The 15,265-nt window shown below is 36.6% G+C and overlaps 1 pseudogene; it reads left to right on the top strand.

Moving 5' to 3' along the window:
• Positions 1–11,462, top strand: LOC121817862 (guanylate-binding protein 6-like; annotated as a pseudogene).
• Positions 11,463–15,265: the final 3,803 nt, after the last annotated feature.

Genomic DNA, 15,265 nt, shown 5'->3' with positions numbered 1-15,265 from the left:
AATGACTCATGGATCTTTGCTTTGGGCGTGCTTCTGTGCAGCACCTTTATCTATAACAGTATGAGCACCATCAACAACCAGGCCCTGGAGCACCTGCAGTATCCTTCTAGGAACTGAACTATCAAGCTTCACTGAGTTTATGGGGATGGAGATGGAATCACATTTCCTTCCCGGTCACAAAGTTGTCTTTAATGGTGCAAAGGGGACTCAGAACTAAAGAGAAAGCTTTTAATTTTTATTAGGAATGTGGGAATTGTGAGTAAGGAATTTCTTTTCCTTAATCAAGTCCTAGTTATGTGACAGAGCTCACACAACTAATCAAAGCCAAGTCCTCTCCCAGCCCTGATGGAGAAGAAGATTGTACAGAATTTGTGGCTTTCTTTCCAGACTTTATATGGGCTGTACGGGATTTCACCCTGGAGCTAAAGTTAAATGGTCATCCTATCACAGAAGATCAATACCTGGACAATGCCTTGAAGCTGACTAAAGGTTACAGGGCATGGCCTGGGCAGTGGGTGTTTGAATAGAGTGTGGGATCTACTAAGTACTTTCCATCATCTCTAGGGGCACATTTATATTTGAGATTAACATCTGTAGAAATGGTGATTAGATAGTGGGTTGCAAAGCTCTAGGGACTGAATTTTAAGTTTATTTTAAAAAAGTATGAGTTAAATTATTAAAAGGCCAATTTTTTCTTTATACAATTTTTAATTTAGCACCGAGATTACATTCAGTGCTAAATCCTTCTGAAGTCAGACACTTGTGCTCCCTATTTTAGTTTCTGCTTTTCTCCAGTAGGGAAAACAATATACTAGATAATTGCAATATAAGAAATTACAAAGAAAAGTCTGTGTAGTGAAAAAAAAATCACACTGTTACACGTTATTCTTCTCAAAAAGGGATAAATTGTTCTAATTCTTATATAGTTATATCATCTATAAAATGACTTTATGTTCTAAATAAACCTGGAGTGTGCTTTTAATCTATGACTTTTCAATATTTCTGATAATTATCATAATGATCATTTCATTTTCAAATCACAGCTTCTTTTAATTCCCACTTACCTTTTCATTATATAATTTGCAAATAGTATGTTAGTTTAAGGCCTTCCTTCATAGCTCAGTTGCTAAAGAGTCTGTCTGCAAAGCAGGAGACCCAGGTTCAATTCCTGGGTCGGGAAGATCCCCTGCAGAAGGAAATGGCAACCCACTCCAGTATTCTTGCCCGGAGAATCCCATGGACAGAGGAGCCTCGTGGGCTACAATTCATGGGGTTGTAAGAGTTGGGCATAACTTAGTGACTAAACGACCACCACCAACTTGTTAGTGTAAAGGATTATATTCATAGTGATGTACACTGAAACCTGAGAGGAATACTAATTCTAATCTACATATTTCTTGCTTTCATATTTCTATTTATAGTTTTTCAAAAAATTATTGAGAAATTGACTAGACATAAGAGAACCACTGTCAAATCAAACATAATCCTTTATCACAAAGAGTTTACAGATTAATGGCGATATCTTAAAATATCAGTTAGTTACACTTACTTTTCAGAGGTTTTTGCTAAAAATATGGAGCTTTGTACAAATAATTTTAACATCAAAATAATTCTCCTTCAATAATCAAATGTCATTCCTAACATTTCTGATATTGTCCAGTATCCTGTTTGTGGCTCTTCTTTTTGGTCCCACCGATCAATTCTCACATAAGACTGAGCAGAGCAAACATTTATATTTGACCTTTTATTCTTTTAACCATTAGTACAGCAAACATCTAATAAAGAAACATTCTACCATGTTCAGTTCTGGAGATGCTAGCCATAGGTTTCTTTTACTGGATTAGACATCTCCCCAAATTTCTCTCCGGTTATATCATTGGTGTAAGTCTGATGAGCAAAGAAGTACTGCATGTCTGTTTTAAAGGAGTTATTACCATAAAAGTCAACAAGAATACACAAATCTGTCATGAACACTTTTGCCTCTCTTGCTGCAAGACTGTCTCTGCTTTAATCTCTGTTTCTCTGTCCCTTAGGCAAGAGTATGAACATACAAACATCAAATTTATGCAGAGAGTGCATCAGGGAATTCTTTCCAACAAGGAAGTGTTTTGTCTTTGACCGACCAACAAATGACAAAAAACTCCTAGCTGATATTGAGAATGCATCTGAAAACCAACTGAATCCTAAATTCCAGGAACAAACAAAAGAATTCTGTTCTTACATCTTCACCAACGCAAAAACCAAGACACTCAGAGAGGGAGTCCCAGTCGCTGGAAATTGTAAGCCTTTTTTTCCTATTATTATGAGTAGCAATATACTGGAGATAGTTTATATAATGTGTTTTTCAGTATTTCTGTTGGATTTTATATGGAATTTTGGCACTCCATAAAAAATGTGCATATTTTATAATTATCTTATTTGGGGGATTATAAATCTCTCCCATAAACTGCATATTTGTCACTGATATCTGTGATTTCCATTTATCTGAAAAATTTCCTGATTCAGAACAAAAATCACTATCTCAGTATAAAAACAGAATATGCCATTTTCTCAGGGGAAACCTTATACAATAAAAGTTCTTTGCAAGGTGAAAACAAAAAATATTTTGAGAGTTTTGTGTCATTCAAAAATCAGTACCAGCCTATAAATCTCTGAAAGTACCTGTAAAGCCTCAGAATTAGGAATAAATAAAATCTGATATACCCTGCCTCATCTGAATACCTATGTAAGCTATTTTGCTTTTAAGGTTTTAGTAGGATACTATATTTTTCAGATACTCCTTAATATGTTGGATACAGGTAGATTTTCAATTATTTTTTTAGCCCCAAGGCCTGAAGAGCCATAATAGTGAAGAGTCAGTAGGAAAACAAAGGTGATGATAGTAAAAGGAGATATGGCTCTGTGTGTTTGTGTGTGTGTGTGAGAGAGAGAGAGAGAGACTTTAGAATTGTAATCCCATAATCTTGTATTTTATGGACCAATGACTTGATATTTATCCCTTAAATTTGATGACCTATTTAGGGCTGGGAAATTTGGTTGCGACCTACGTGAATACCGTCAACAGTGGAGCTGTACCTAGTTTGCAGAATGCAGTGATGATTCTGGTTCATCTGGAGAACTCAGCAGCTGTGCAGAAGGCAGCTGGCCACTACAGTGAGAAGATGACCTAGAAACTGAGCCTCCCACAGACACAGAAAAATATAAGCAGTATACTCTTTGGAATAAATGACAACAAGTTTCTCTATGACCCACCTCCCAGAGTAATGGAAATAAAAACAAAGATAGGATGTGGATCAAAGAAAAAAAAAGATAAATAGAACCTAATTAAAGTTAAAAACTTTTGCACAAGGAAGGAAACTATAAGCAAGGTGAAAAGACAGCTTTCAGAATGAAAGAAAATAATAACAAATTAAGCAACTGACAAAAAATTAATCTCCCAAACACACAAGCTACTCATGTAGCTCAATACCAGAAAAATGAACGACCCAATAAAAACCTGAGCAAAAAACCTAAACAGACATTTCTCCAAGGAAAACATAGACATGGCTAATAAAAACATGAAAAGATGCTGTCAACATCTCTCATTAGAGAAATGCAAATCAAAACCACTTTGACGTATCATCTCACACTGGTCGGAATGACCATCATGAAAAAGTCTACAAACAATAACTGCTGCAGAGGATGTGGAGAAAAGGGAACCCCCTTACACCGTTGGTGGGAATGCAAACTGGTACAACCACTATGGAGAAGAGTGTGGAGATTACTTACAAAACTGTGAATAGATCTGCCACATGACCCAGAAATCCCACTGCTAGGCATATACATTGAAGAAACCAGAATTGAAAGAGATGCATGTACTCCAGTGTTCATTGCAGCACTGCTTACAATAGCTAGGACATGGAAGCAACCTAGATGTCCATTGGCAGATGAATTGATAAGGAAGTTGTGGTACATATAAACAATGGAATATTCAGTTCAGTTCAGTTCAGTCACTTAGTTGTGTCCAACTCTTTACAATCCCATGATCTACAGCATGCCAGGACTCCCTGTCCATCACCAACTCCCAGAGTTTACTCAAACACATGTCCATTGAGTCGGTGATGCCATTCAACCATCTCATCCTCTGTTTTCCCCTTCTCCTCCCACCCTCAATCCTTCCCAGCATCAGGGTCTTTTCCAATGAGTCATCTCTTTGCACGATGAGGCCAAAGTATTGGAATTTCAGCTTCAACATCAGTCCTTCCAATGAACATTCAGGACTGAGCTCCTTGAGGATGGACTGGTTGGATCTCCTTGCAGTCCAAGGGACTCTCAAGAGTCTTCTCCAACACAACAGTTGAAAAGCATCAATTCTTTGGTGCTCAGCTTTCTTTATAGTCCAACTCTCACATCCATACATAACTACTGGAAAAACCAGAGCCTTGACTAGACAGACCTTTGTTGGCGAAGTAATGTCTCTGGTTTTTAATATGCTATCTAGGTTGGTCATAATTTTCCTTCAAAGAAGTAAGCGTCTTTTAATTTCATGGCTGCAATCAGCATCTGCACTGATTTTGGAGCCTAAAAAAATAAAGTCAGCCACTGTTTCCCCTGTATCCCCATCTATTTGCCATGAAGTGATGGGACTGGATACCATGATCTTCGTTTTCTGAATGTTGAGCTTTAAGCCAATCTTTTCACTTTCCTCTTTCACTTTCATCAAGAGGTTTTTAGTTCTTCACTTTCTGTCTTAAGGGTGGTGTCATCTGCATATCTGAGGTTATTGATATTTCTCCCGGCAATCTTGATTCCAACTTGTGCTTCATCCAGCCCAGCATTTCTCATGATGTACACTGCACAGAAGTTAACTAAGCAGGGTGACAATATACAGCCTTGACGTACTCCTTTTCCTGTTGGAATCAGTGTGTTGTTTCATGTCCAGTTCTAACTGTTGCTTCCTGACCTGCATATAGGTTTCTCAAGAGGCAGGTCAGGTGGTCTGTATTCCCATCTCTTGAAGAATTTTCCACAGTTTATTGTGATCCACACAGTCAAAGGCTTTGGCATAGTAAATAAAGCAGAAATAGATGTTTTTCTGGATCTCTCTTGCTTTTCCATGATCCAGCAGATGTTGGCAATTTGATCTCTGGTTCCTCTGCCTTTTCTAAAACCAGCTTAAACATGTGGAAGTTCAAGGTTCATGTATTGTTGAAGCCTGGCTTGGAGAATTTTGAGCATTACTTTACTAGTGTGTGAGATGAGTGCAATTGTGCAGTAGTTTGAGCATTCTTTGGCATTACCTTTCTTTGGGATTGGAATGAAAAACTCAGCTATAAAAAGGAATGCATTCAAATCAGTTGTAATGCAGTGGATGAAACTGTAACCTATTATACAGTGTGCAGTAAGTCAGAAAGAGAAAGACAAATATTATATATTAATGCATATTTGCAAAATTTAGAAAGACAGTAATGACTATCCTACATGTAGGGCAGCAGAGGGGACATAGATGTAAACAACTTTTGGACTCAGTGGGAGAAGGTGAGGGTTGGATGATTTGAGAGAGTAGCATTGAAATGTGTACAATACCATTTTTAAAACAGATGACCAGTGGAAGTTTGATGCATAAAGCAAAGCACCCCAAGCCGGTGCTCTGAGACGACTCAGAGGGATAGGGTGGGGAGGGAAGTGGGAAGGGAGTTAGGATTGGAGTAGACATGTATACTCATGGCCAGTTCATGTTGATATATGGTAAAAACCATCACAATATTGTAAAGTAATTATCCTTCAATTAAAATAAATAAACAATTTTTTAAAAATGAGAATTTTTAAAGAGTGGAAATACCAGACCACCTTCTTGCCTTCTGAGAAGTTTGTATGCAGCTCAAGAAGCAACAGTTAGAACTGGACATGGAACAATCGACTGGTTCCAAATTGGGAAAAGACTACATCAAGGCTGTATATTGTCATCTTTCTTATTTAACTTATTTACAGAGTACATCATGCGAAATGCCAGGCTGGATGATGCACAAGCTGGAATCAACATTGCTGGGAGAAATATTAATAACCTCAGATATGCAGATGACACCACCATTACAGTAGGAAGTGAAGAGGAACTAAAGAGCCTCTTGATGAAAGTGAAAGAAGAGAATGAAAAAGTTCACTTGAAACTCAGCATTCAGAAGATGAAGATCAAGGCATCTGGTCCCATCACTGCATGGCAAATAGATGGTGAAACAATGAAAACATTGAGAGACTTTATTTTCTTAGGCTCCAAAATCACTGCAGATGGTGACTGCAGCCATGAAGTTAAAAGATGCTTGCTCCTTGGAACGAAAGCTGTGACAAACATAGGCAGCATATTAAAAAACAGACCTTACTTTGCTGACAGAGGTCTGTATAGTCAAAGCCATGGATTTCCAATAGTCATGTATGGATGTGAGAGCTGGATCATATAAAGAAGGCTGAGCGCCAAAGAATTCATGCTTTTGAACTGTGATGCTGGAGAAGACTCTTGAGAATCCCTTGGACTGCAAGGAGATTCAACCAGTTAATGCTAAAAGGAAGCAGTCCTGAATATTCATTGGAAGCTGAAGTTCCAATACTTTGGCCACCTGATGGAAAGAACTGACTCATTGAAAAAGACCCTAATGCTGGGAAAGATTGAGGGCAGGAGGAGAAGGGGATGGCAGAGGATGAGATGGTTGGATGGCATCACTGACTCAATGGACTTGAGTTTGAGCTCTAGGAGATGGTGAAGGACAGGGAAGCCTGGCATGCTGCAGTCCATGGGGTCATGAAGTGTTGGACAGGACTGAGCAACTGAACAATATCTGGGGGATTATAAATCTCTCCCATAAACTGCAAATTTTGTCACTGATACCTGTGACTTCCATTTATTTGAAAAATTTCTCTATTCAGAATAAAAATCAATATCTCAGTATAAAAATAGAATACACCATTTTCTCAGGGGAAACCTTATACAATAAAAGTTCTTTGCAAGGAGAAAATAAAAAATATTTTGAGAGTTTTGTGTGGTTCAAAAATCGGTACCAGCCTATAAATCTTTGAAAGTACCTTTAAAGCCTCAGATTTAGGAATAAATAAAATCCAATATACCCTGTCTTATCTGAATACCTATGTAAGGTATTTTGTTTTTAAGTTTTTAGTAGGATACTATATTTTTAAGATACTCCTTAATATGTTGGATACAGGTAGATTTTCAATTTTTTTAGCCCCAAGAACCATAGAAGTGAAGAGCCAGTAGGAAAACAAAGGTGATGATAGTAAAAGGAGATATGGCTCTGTGTGTGTGTGTGTGTGTGTGTGTGTGTGTGTGTGTGTGTGTGTGTATGTATGTGTGTGTGTGAGAGAGAGAGAGAGAGAGAGAGAGAGAGCCTTTAGAAATGTAATCTCATAATCTTGTGTTTTATGGACCAAAGGCTTGATATTTATCCCTTAAATTTGATGGCCTTTTCAGGGCTGGGAAAGTTGGTTGTGACCTACGTGAATACCATCAACAGTGGATCAGTTCCTTGTCTGTAGAATGCAGTCACATGTCTGGCCCAGCTGGAGAACTCAGCAGCCATGCAGAAGGCAGCTGACCACTACAGTGAGCAGATGGCCCAGCGACTGAGCCCCGCCACAGACACGCTCCAGGAGCTGCTGGAGCTGCACGCAGCCTTTGAGAGGGAAGCCATAGCAGCCTTCATGGAGCGCTCTTTCAAGGATGAAAATCAGGATTTCCAGAAGAATCTTGTGGTAACTTGATTCAGGAGATGGAGGCACAACAGAAGAGTTTCCAGGAAAACATAGCCCAGCTGACAGAGAAGCTGGAGAAGGAAAGAGAAAACCTACTGAGAGAGATGAACATGATGTTGGAGCATAAGCTGAAGGTAAGTCAGGCTGTGGCCTTAGTTGTGCTTGATGGTCATTACCATGGGACCTCAGGAAGGGATGGGCGAAGTTTACAGCAAGACCATGGAGGAAGCATCATTGCCATTTACTGCTTCTGGTTCATTAAAACCCTAAGAATTATTCCTTTTTTAAAAAAGAAGGCTTTAATTTCTACTATATATGTAGACTTTGGAGAGTTCAGGATGAGTATTGATACCTCAAACCCTAGGAAATTATACATAGGGTTTAAGTAGCTATTTGGGGAAATTTTAAATGATCCTGTGAAGCTGAATTAGACAGATATTGCAACAGCATATATTTAGTATAAGCAGCAACTGGTTTGCTTTCAGGATCCCTGCCAATTACCAGGAACTCTGTTCTCAGCTATAGGCCCAGAGACAGATCCATGCTGAGATAAAACTATAAAAAATGTCCAAACTTAAAAACACTGGGATGTGGCAGCTTCTAAACTTGCTGCATTGTCTCCAGGGGTGGATAGACACCTAAGAAACTGTGTGGCATAGAGAGAATTCTCTCATTGTCCACCTGGATGTCCTTATAACAGATTTCTATAATTCTCACCATCCTGAGAATTGTTGCAGTTTGATCCAAGGTTACCTCTGAAATGCATAACATTTATCTGAAATGCATAACATTTGTCCTCATGTGAGGCTTAGCCTCCTGGCAAAACCCAATAGTGTGTGAATATTAGCAAGGCTGTAAACTACACTTCCTCTTATTGTTCCTGTCAAAACCAGGAAATAGTCCCTGTTACAAAACTCTCCTTTCATGATTGAGTAAGAGAGAACAATTTTACGAGTAAAACAAAGATAGTTTGACAGAGCTCTTAAATGCAAAATGTAGTCTTTGAAAAAAATGAGAATTTAAAACATATTACTTCCCTCTCTGCTTTATTTCTAGGTCCAAGAAACTCTGCTTAATGAAGGTTTTAGAGAGAAATCTGAGTTGATGAGTGAAGAAATAAATCAGTTAAAAAATATGATTGATGATACTAAAGAAGAGGATACTCCCTGGGTTACAAAAGCCTTGGACAAATTTGGTGATGAGCTCACTTCAATATTGAGTTCTCCAGCTAAACTTCTTGGGCAGATTGTGAAAGGGGTAGGCTCTTTATTTAAAAAGTAGCTCTCCTTTCAAAAAATTATAGAGCATGGATATATGTTCTGGCTTCTTTTTGATATGCATGCTTTTTTCACTTTTGTTCAGCAAAGCTTCAAATATAAAAGTGGCTACTAGAGGATATCAATGTCTGGCCCATATTAGATAAAACAAATGTATGGACATTTTGAAATAGCAGGTTCACTTTTAGGATATGTATCTATATGTGGAAAATCATGTATTATATATGTGAGCACCCACACACACATATATATATACATACATATATGAAAGAGGTTCATCAAAGGACTTCTTTTAAAGGCAAAAGATTGGAGTCTAGTTAAATGTCCATCAGGAATCTGGTTAGAAGTCCATCTATAAAAATTGGTAATATACTTTATGTATGTGCAATACTGAAATACCTTGTATTTAGCCAATAAATGGACAATGCAGCTCTATTTGTATGAATATAGAACAAACTTGAAGATATACTATAGAGTGAAAAAATAAGGTACAAATATTATGGATAATATTTTCACAGTAAAAAGGTATGTGCACCCATATGTATATCGAGATAAAACATCTCTGGAAAGATTCATTAGAAATTGGAATCATTGGTTCTTTCCGAGGAGAACAGCATGTGGAAGGGGCACATGATTTTCATTATATACTCCGTATTTCAGAAAGATTGTATTACCATTTTGTAAATAAGTTACCAGGAAAGCATAAAATGTAATACAATTATAATACTAACAAACAAATGTGAAATTTGCTAGTAGATGATGAAATTGCTCATTGCCTCTAGAAATGACATTAGCCTACTCAATGAATTAGATCAGAATACTAAAAAGTATAAATTTGCATCCCAACCTAGCTTTCATTTTGTCCTTGGTTTTAAATTCCTTGTATTTGCTTCCATATAAGGTATAAACTTTCCTGTTACCCTTTGAAATCACAGCTAGAGTAGTATTTACTTCCTATGATTGAATTATACTTTTCAGATAACAGAAGCAGATCACTAAACATTAAGAATATGCCCTGGTGAGAGGAATCCCATCACAGCTGAATGTTCAGTGGTGGCCTGGCTGCAATAGGCACGTGCAGAAGGGGGGATGTACCACTGCAGAACTGGGTGCCCTGATGTTATTGGGGATGATATGCCCTGACGATGGAGGCCAGGTGTTGGCATTTAAATAATCAGAAGCCAAGTACATACAATGATAGTAATGAGCATCATAGTTTGTCTTATCTTAGGTTGCTATAACAAATTACCATAGATTTGGTGGCTAGCAAAACAAATGTTTATTCCTCCCATTCTGGAGGCTGTAAGTCCAAAAGCAGTGTGCCAGCACTGTTGGATTCTTGGTAAGCGTTCTACTCCAGCTTTACAGATGGTAGCTTTCTTGCTGTGTCCTCATATTTTGGGAAAAGAAAGAAAACTCTTATGATATGTTTCTGTTTTAAGGGCACTAATCAGATTCATGAAGGTCTCAACCTCATGCCTAATTTCCTCCTAAAAGCCTCAGTTCCAGAGGGAAAATTTGGCATTTAGGATTTCATTAGATGAATTTTGAAGAACACAAGCATTCAATTGATAACATGATTGGACATGGCAGCCAGTTGGATGTGACCAGGTGTAACTAACTCTGGTACTTATTTTCAAATAAAAGTAAAGTTCCTCTGAGTACAGGAACAATTATATATATTATCTGCATATCTCCATAGGGTATGTTTAGACAAACAATGTACAGAATAAGTATCTGCTTGAAAAACAAAAAAATGGATACATGTGAGACTGTTTTCAATTGCCAGAAAGACATGAATACTCAAAAGGTCTGTGGTAATACTTCAGATTTTAGACACCAGATAATGTCTCTAAGGTGATTTAAGGCTAACAGAATGAAAGAAACTTTTCTGGCAGAACACCTTCATGTATCACAGTCTGTGCCTCTGCAAAAATGTTAACACATCTTTACTGAAGAGTTTAAATGGCTCCATCCAGTTGTGGCCTCAAGTGTTCAAAAGGAAGAATGACTTTGCCCTTTTAAAGGAAGAAACTTTATATCAATGAATATGTGATCAATAAATTGAAAAGTTTAATGTAAAGGCAAACTGTACTATATAAATATTTGTTTCCACTGACAACTCAAATCAAATATGTGTTCTAATTCCTTAGAGATGCTCTGAATTGAAGAGCAAGAAGAAAAAATTGACATTTTCAAATTGGATGCATATGGGATATCATCAAGTGCTTGTATTTCTCTGTCTGACTTATTTCACTTAGGTGTTCTAGAAGTCCATCCATGTTGTCTCCAATGACAGGATATTCTCCTTTTTTGTGGCCAAATAGTATTCCATTGTGTATATGTGTCAAGTCTCTTTTTATTCTTTCAAGCACTAGTGAGCATTCAGGTTGTTTTCCTATGGTGTCAATTGTGAGGAATGCATCAATAAACATGAGAGTGCATACATTTCTTTGAAATACTGTTTTTATTTCCTTTCAATAAAAATAATAGAACCAACATGCAGTGATCATTTAAAGAAAGAAAAAGTCTTTTAGAGGTTGTTAATTGCCTCGTTGCTGTTCAATAGCTAAGTCATCTCCGACTCTGCAATCCCATAGACGGTAGCACGCCAGGCTCTTCTGTCCTCCACTATCTCCTGGAGTTTGCTCAAACTCATGTCCATTGAGTCAGTGATGCTATTTAATTATCTCATCATCTGCCGCCTCTTCTCCTTGTGTGGTCAGTCTTTTTCCATTAGCAGGGTCTTTTCCAATGAACTGGCTCTTTGCATCAGGTGGCCAAAGTATTGGAGCTTCAGCTTCAGCATCAGTCCTTCCAATGAATATTCAGGGTTGATTTCCATTAGGATTGACTGGTTTGATCTCTTTGCAGTACAAGGGACTCTCAAGAGTCTTCTCCAGCACCACAGTTTAAAGGTATCAATACTTCAGTGCTCAGTCTTCTTTATGGTCCAGCTCTCACATTTGTACATGACTACTAGAAAAACCTAGCTTTGACTATACTGACTTTTGTCAGAAAAGTGATGTCTCTACTTTTTAATATGCTATCTAGGTTTGTCATAGCCTTTCTTCCGAGGAGCAAGTGTCTTTTAATTTCATGGCTGCGGTCACTGCTAACACTGATTAATTCACACACCCACTAAGGAATAGTAGCTCAAGGGTTTGTTTATTGATTATTTCAAAGAACTAACTATTTAAAAAAAATTATTGCATTATTTTTATGCCATTTATTTTCTTTATCTCCACAATAATTTGTATCATTTACTCTGCTAGTCCTGGATTCTGCTTATTTTCCTATTTATTTAAATAGTAAGGTCAGGTTGCTGATTTCTGGGTTCTTCACATTTGGGGTGGTTTTTTTTGGTAATTATTTACAAGTATAATTTTCTAACTTAGCTCTGATTTTGCTACATATTACAAGTTTTTTGTGTGTGCTTTTATTTTCATTTTTCAATAAGAATTATATAACATTTCTTGTGATTTCATCTTTGACCCATTTGTCAAAATGGTGTTATCTAGTTTAAACATATTTGTGAACTTCCTGGCTCTATTCCAGTTATTTATTTCTAGTTTTATTCCATTGTGATCAGAAAAGAAACTTTGTATCATTTCAAGCATTTAAAAAATTATGAAGATTTGTTTTTTGTTTCATAGCATGTATTCTATCCTTGAAAATATTCAATGTGCATCTGGGAAAATCTGTATTCTTTTCTCATTTGATGAAGTTTTGTTAGATTGAATTAATCTAGTGTTTTTCAAGGCCTCTACTTTGTTATTAATCTTCAGTCTGATTTTTCTATCCATTATTGATTGTAGGATACTAAAGTCTCCTGCTATTGTTTGTGAATGTCTTCTTTCCTCTTTTCAATTTCAATCTCTGTGTACTTAGACCTAAAGTAAGATTTTTATACATAGCATATAGTTGAACCACTAAAATTTAGTCCATTCTGCCAATCTACTGGTTTGATTGGAGAGTTAATGCATTTACATTTGACAGGGAAGAGTTTAACCAATTTGCATTTAAAGAAATTATTCATAAGATAGAACTGTTTCATTACTATTTTGTTATTTCTTTTTCTTTTTGGCTTTCTTTGTGCTTCATTTGTTTTACTTATGCCTTCTTTTATGTCTAGTTCTTTTTGTAGTAGACATATTTTGATTCCCTTCACATTCCTTTTGCATATATCCTAAAGATATTTTCTTTGTGATAGCCATGGAATTACATATGATACTTTATGTTATAAAATCTACTTTAGATAGATAAAAACTTGACTTCAAATGCATACAAAACTCCTACTAAATTATTTCTCTGTCTCCCCTGCCACTTTATGTTCTTGATAAAAAAATTACATCTTTAAATATTGTCCATTCATTAACATAGATTTATAATTTTATGTATTTGTTTTCTAAATACTGTAGAAAAGAAAAGGTGGAGTTATAACCCAAAATTACAATAATACCAGTTTTTATGTTTACTTATAAATTTCCGTTGCCAGACATCTTTATATCTTCATATGCATTCCAGTTACTGTCTAATGTCTTTTATTTAAACCTGCAAGGCTCATATTATAATTTCTTGTAAAGCAGGTCCAATAGTAACAAAGCTCTCAGCTTTTGTTTTCTGGGAATGCCTTAATTTCTACCTCATTTTTGGAGGAGAATTGTATTAGAATTCTTATCTGACAAGGACTTTTTTCCCCTTCAACTTTCAGTACATTAAATGTATCATTCCACTGCTTCTGGCCTCCAAGGTTTTTGCTGAGAAAGTTGGTTGATTGTCCTATTAGATGTGATGTGTAGCTTCTTTCTTGGTTTCAAGATTCTCTTTTTCCCTTTTGACAGTTGATTATGTCTCAGCTTGAGTCTCAGTGGATTTATGGTTTTTTGAGTTGAGCTTTTTGCATTTGTAGACTCAGGTCTTTCGCCACATTGGTATTTTTTTTCCTGCCTTTATTTTCTCAAATAATCTCTTTGCCTTTCCTCTTGCCTTCTTCTTCACTGACTTCCATAATGTAAATCTCAGTATCCCACAAATCTCTTAAAATTTTTTTCTTCCTTCTGTTCCTGAGTCTTGATAATTTCAAATGTTTTATCTTCAAGTTTGTTGATTCTTTCTTCTGCTTGCTGGAGGCTGATTCGCTCTAGAAAATTTCTAAATTCAGTTATTTTCTAGCCTCAGAATTTTTGTTTGGTTACTTTTTATAATTTCTATTTTTGTTGATCTACTGATTTTGCTCACATATTGCTTATTTGATTTTCTTTATTTTTTTCCCTTAATTTTTAGGGTAATTAGAAAATAATTTTAAAGTCTTTGCCTAGAACATCTAGTGTATATGTTTCTCCAGGGATGTTTTGTGCCATTTATTTCATTCCTTTGATAGGCCATGATTCCCTATTTCTTTGTATGCCTTATGATTTTTGTTGTTATTGAAAATTTGGCATTTATAAAACTATCCAACTTTCCCATTGTATTAATTCTGGCTTGTGCCAAGGAAGTCTTTCACTGAACTTGCCCTTGGTTTTGAGACTTGGGATTAATCTAAGGAAAAATTTTAGTCATTTTAGGTCATTTCTGGGCATCCATATTCCTTGGACCTGTGTATGGCTTTTTCAGTTCTTTCATGGATGTGCTGCTTTAAGTGTGTTAATTTTTAAAGTGTCTTTTTGGATCTTTAGATGTTCTGCTGTTTGTCTCCATTCTGAAAAGGAAATATTCTATTTCTCCTCTCAACACTCTATTCTTTACACTTTACTTCTGGTCACCACAGCATTTTCTTCACACTAAGCGGTTCTGATATTAGCTGTCAAGGGTTACTCTATAACCTAGAGGTTAAGGGCCCCGTCCCTCAAGACTTCTCTTGCTTCATCTGTCAACTGCAAGTCTAGATTGTTACCCGTGCTTCTGACTAACCAGCTATAGATTGGAGGCTCAAACATCTCTTCAGAATCAATAATTTGCTAGAATGGTTTACAGAACACAGAGAAAACGGTTTACTTGCTATCTTATTGATCTACTAAAAAAGGATACAATCCCTGAAACAACAAGATAGAAGAGATTCATAAGGCCAGGTATTTAAAAATTATCGAGCTTCTGTGCCCCTTCTAGACATGCCACCCTTTGACACCTAACCATCTTCACCAAAACTGAAGCTCCCCTAGCTTCTTTAGTTAAAATGATTTATGAAGGTGTTACAAAATAGGAATGATTAAGTCATTGGTAACTGGTGATTAAACCTTCAGTCCTTCCCT

The sequence above is a fragment of the Ovis aries genome, chromosome 1 (genome assembly GCF_016772045.2).
Source record: "Ovis aries strain OAR_USU_Benz2616 breed Rambouillet chromosome 1, ARS-UI_Ramb_v3.0, whole genome shotgun sequence".
Taxonomy (NCBI): domain Eukaryota; kingdom Metazoa; phylum Chordata; class Mammalia; order Artiodactyla; family Bovidae; genus Ovis; species Ovis aries.
The sequence above is the reverse complement of the archived record's forward strand: the minus strand, read 5'-3'. Positions and strand labels throughout refer to the sequence as shown.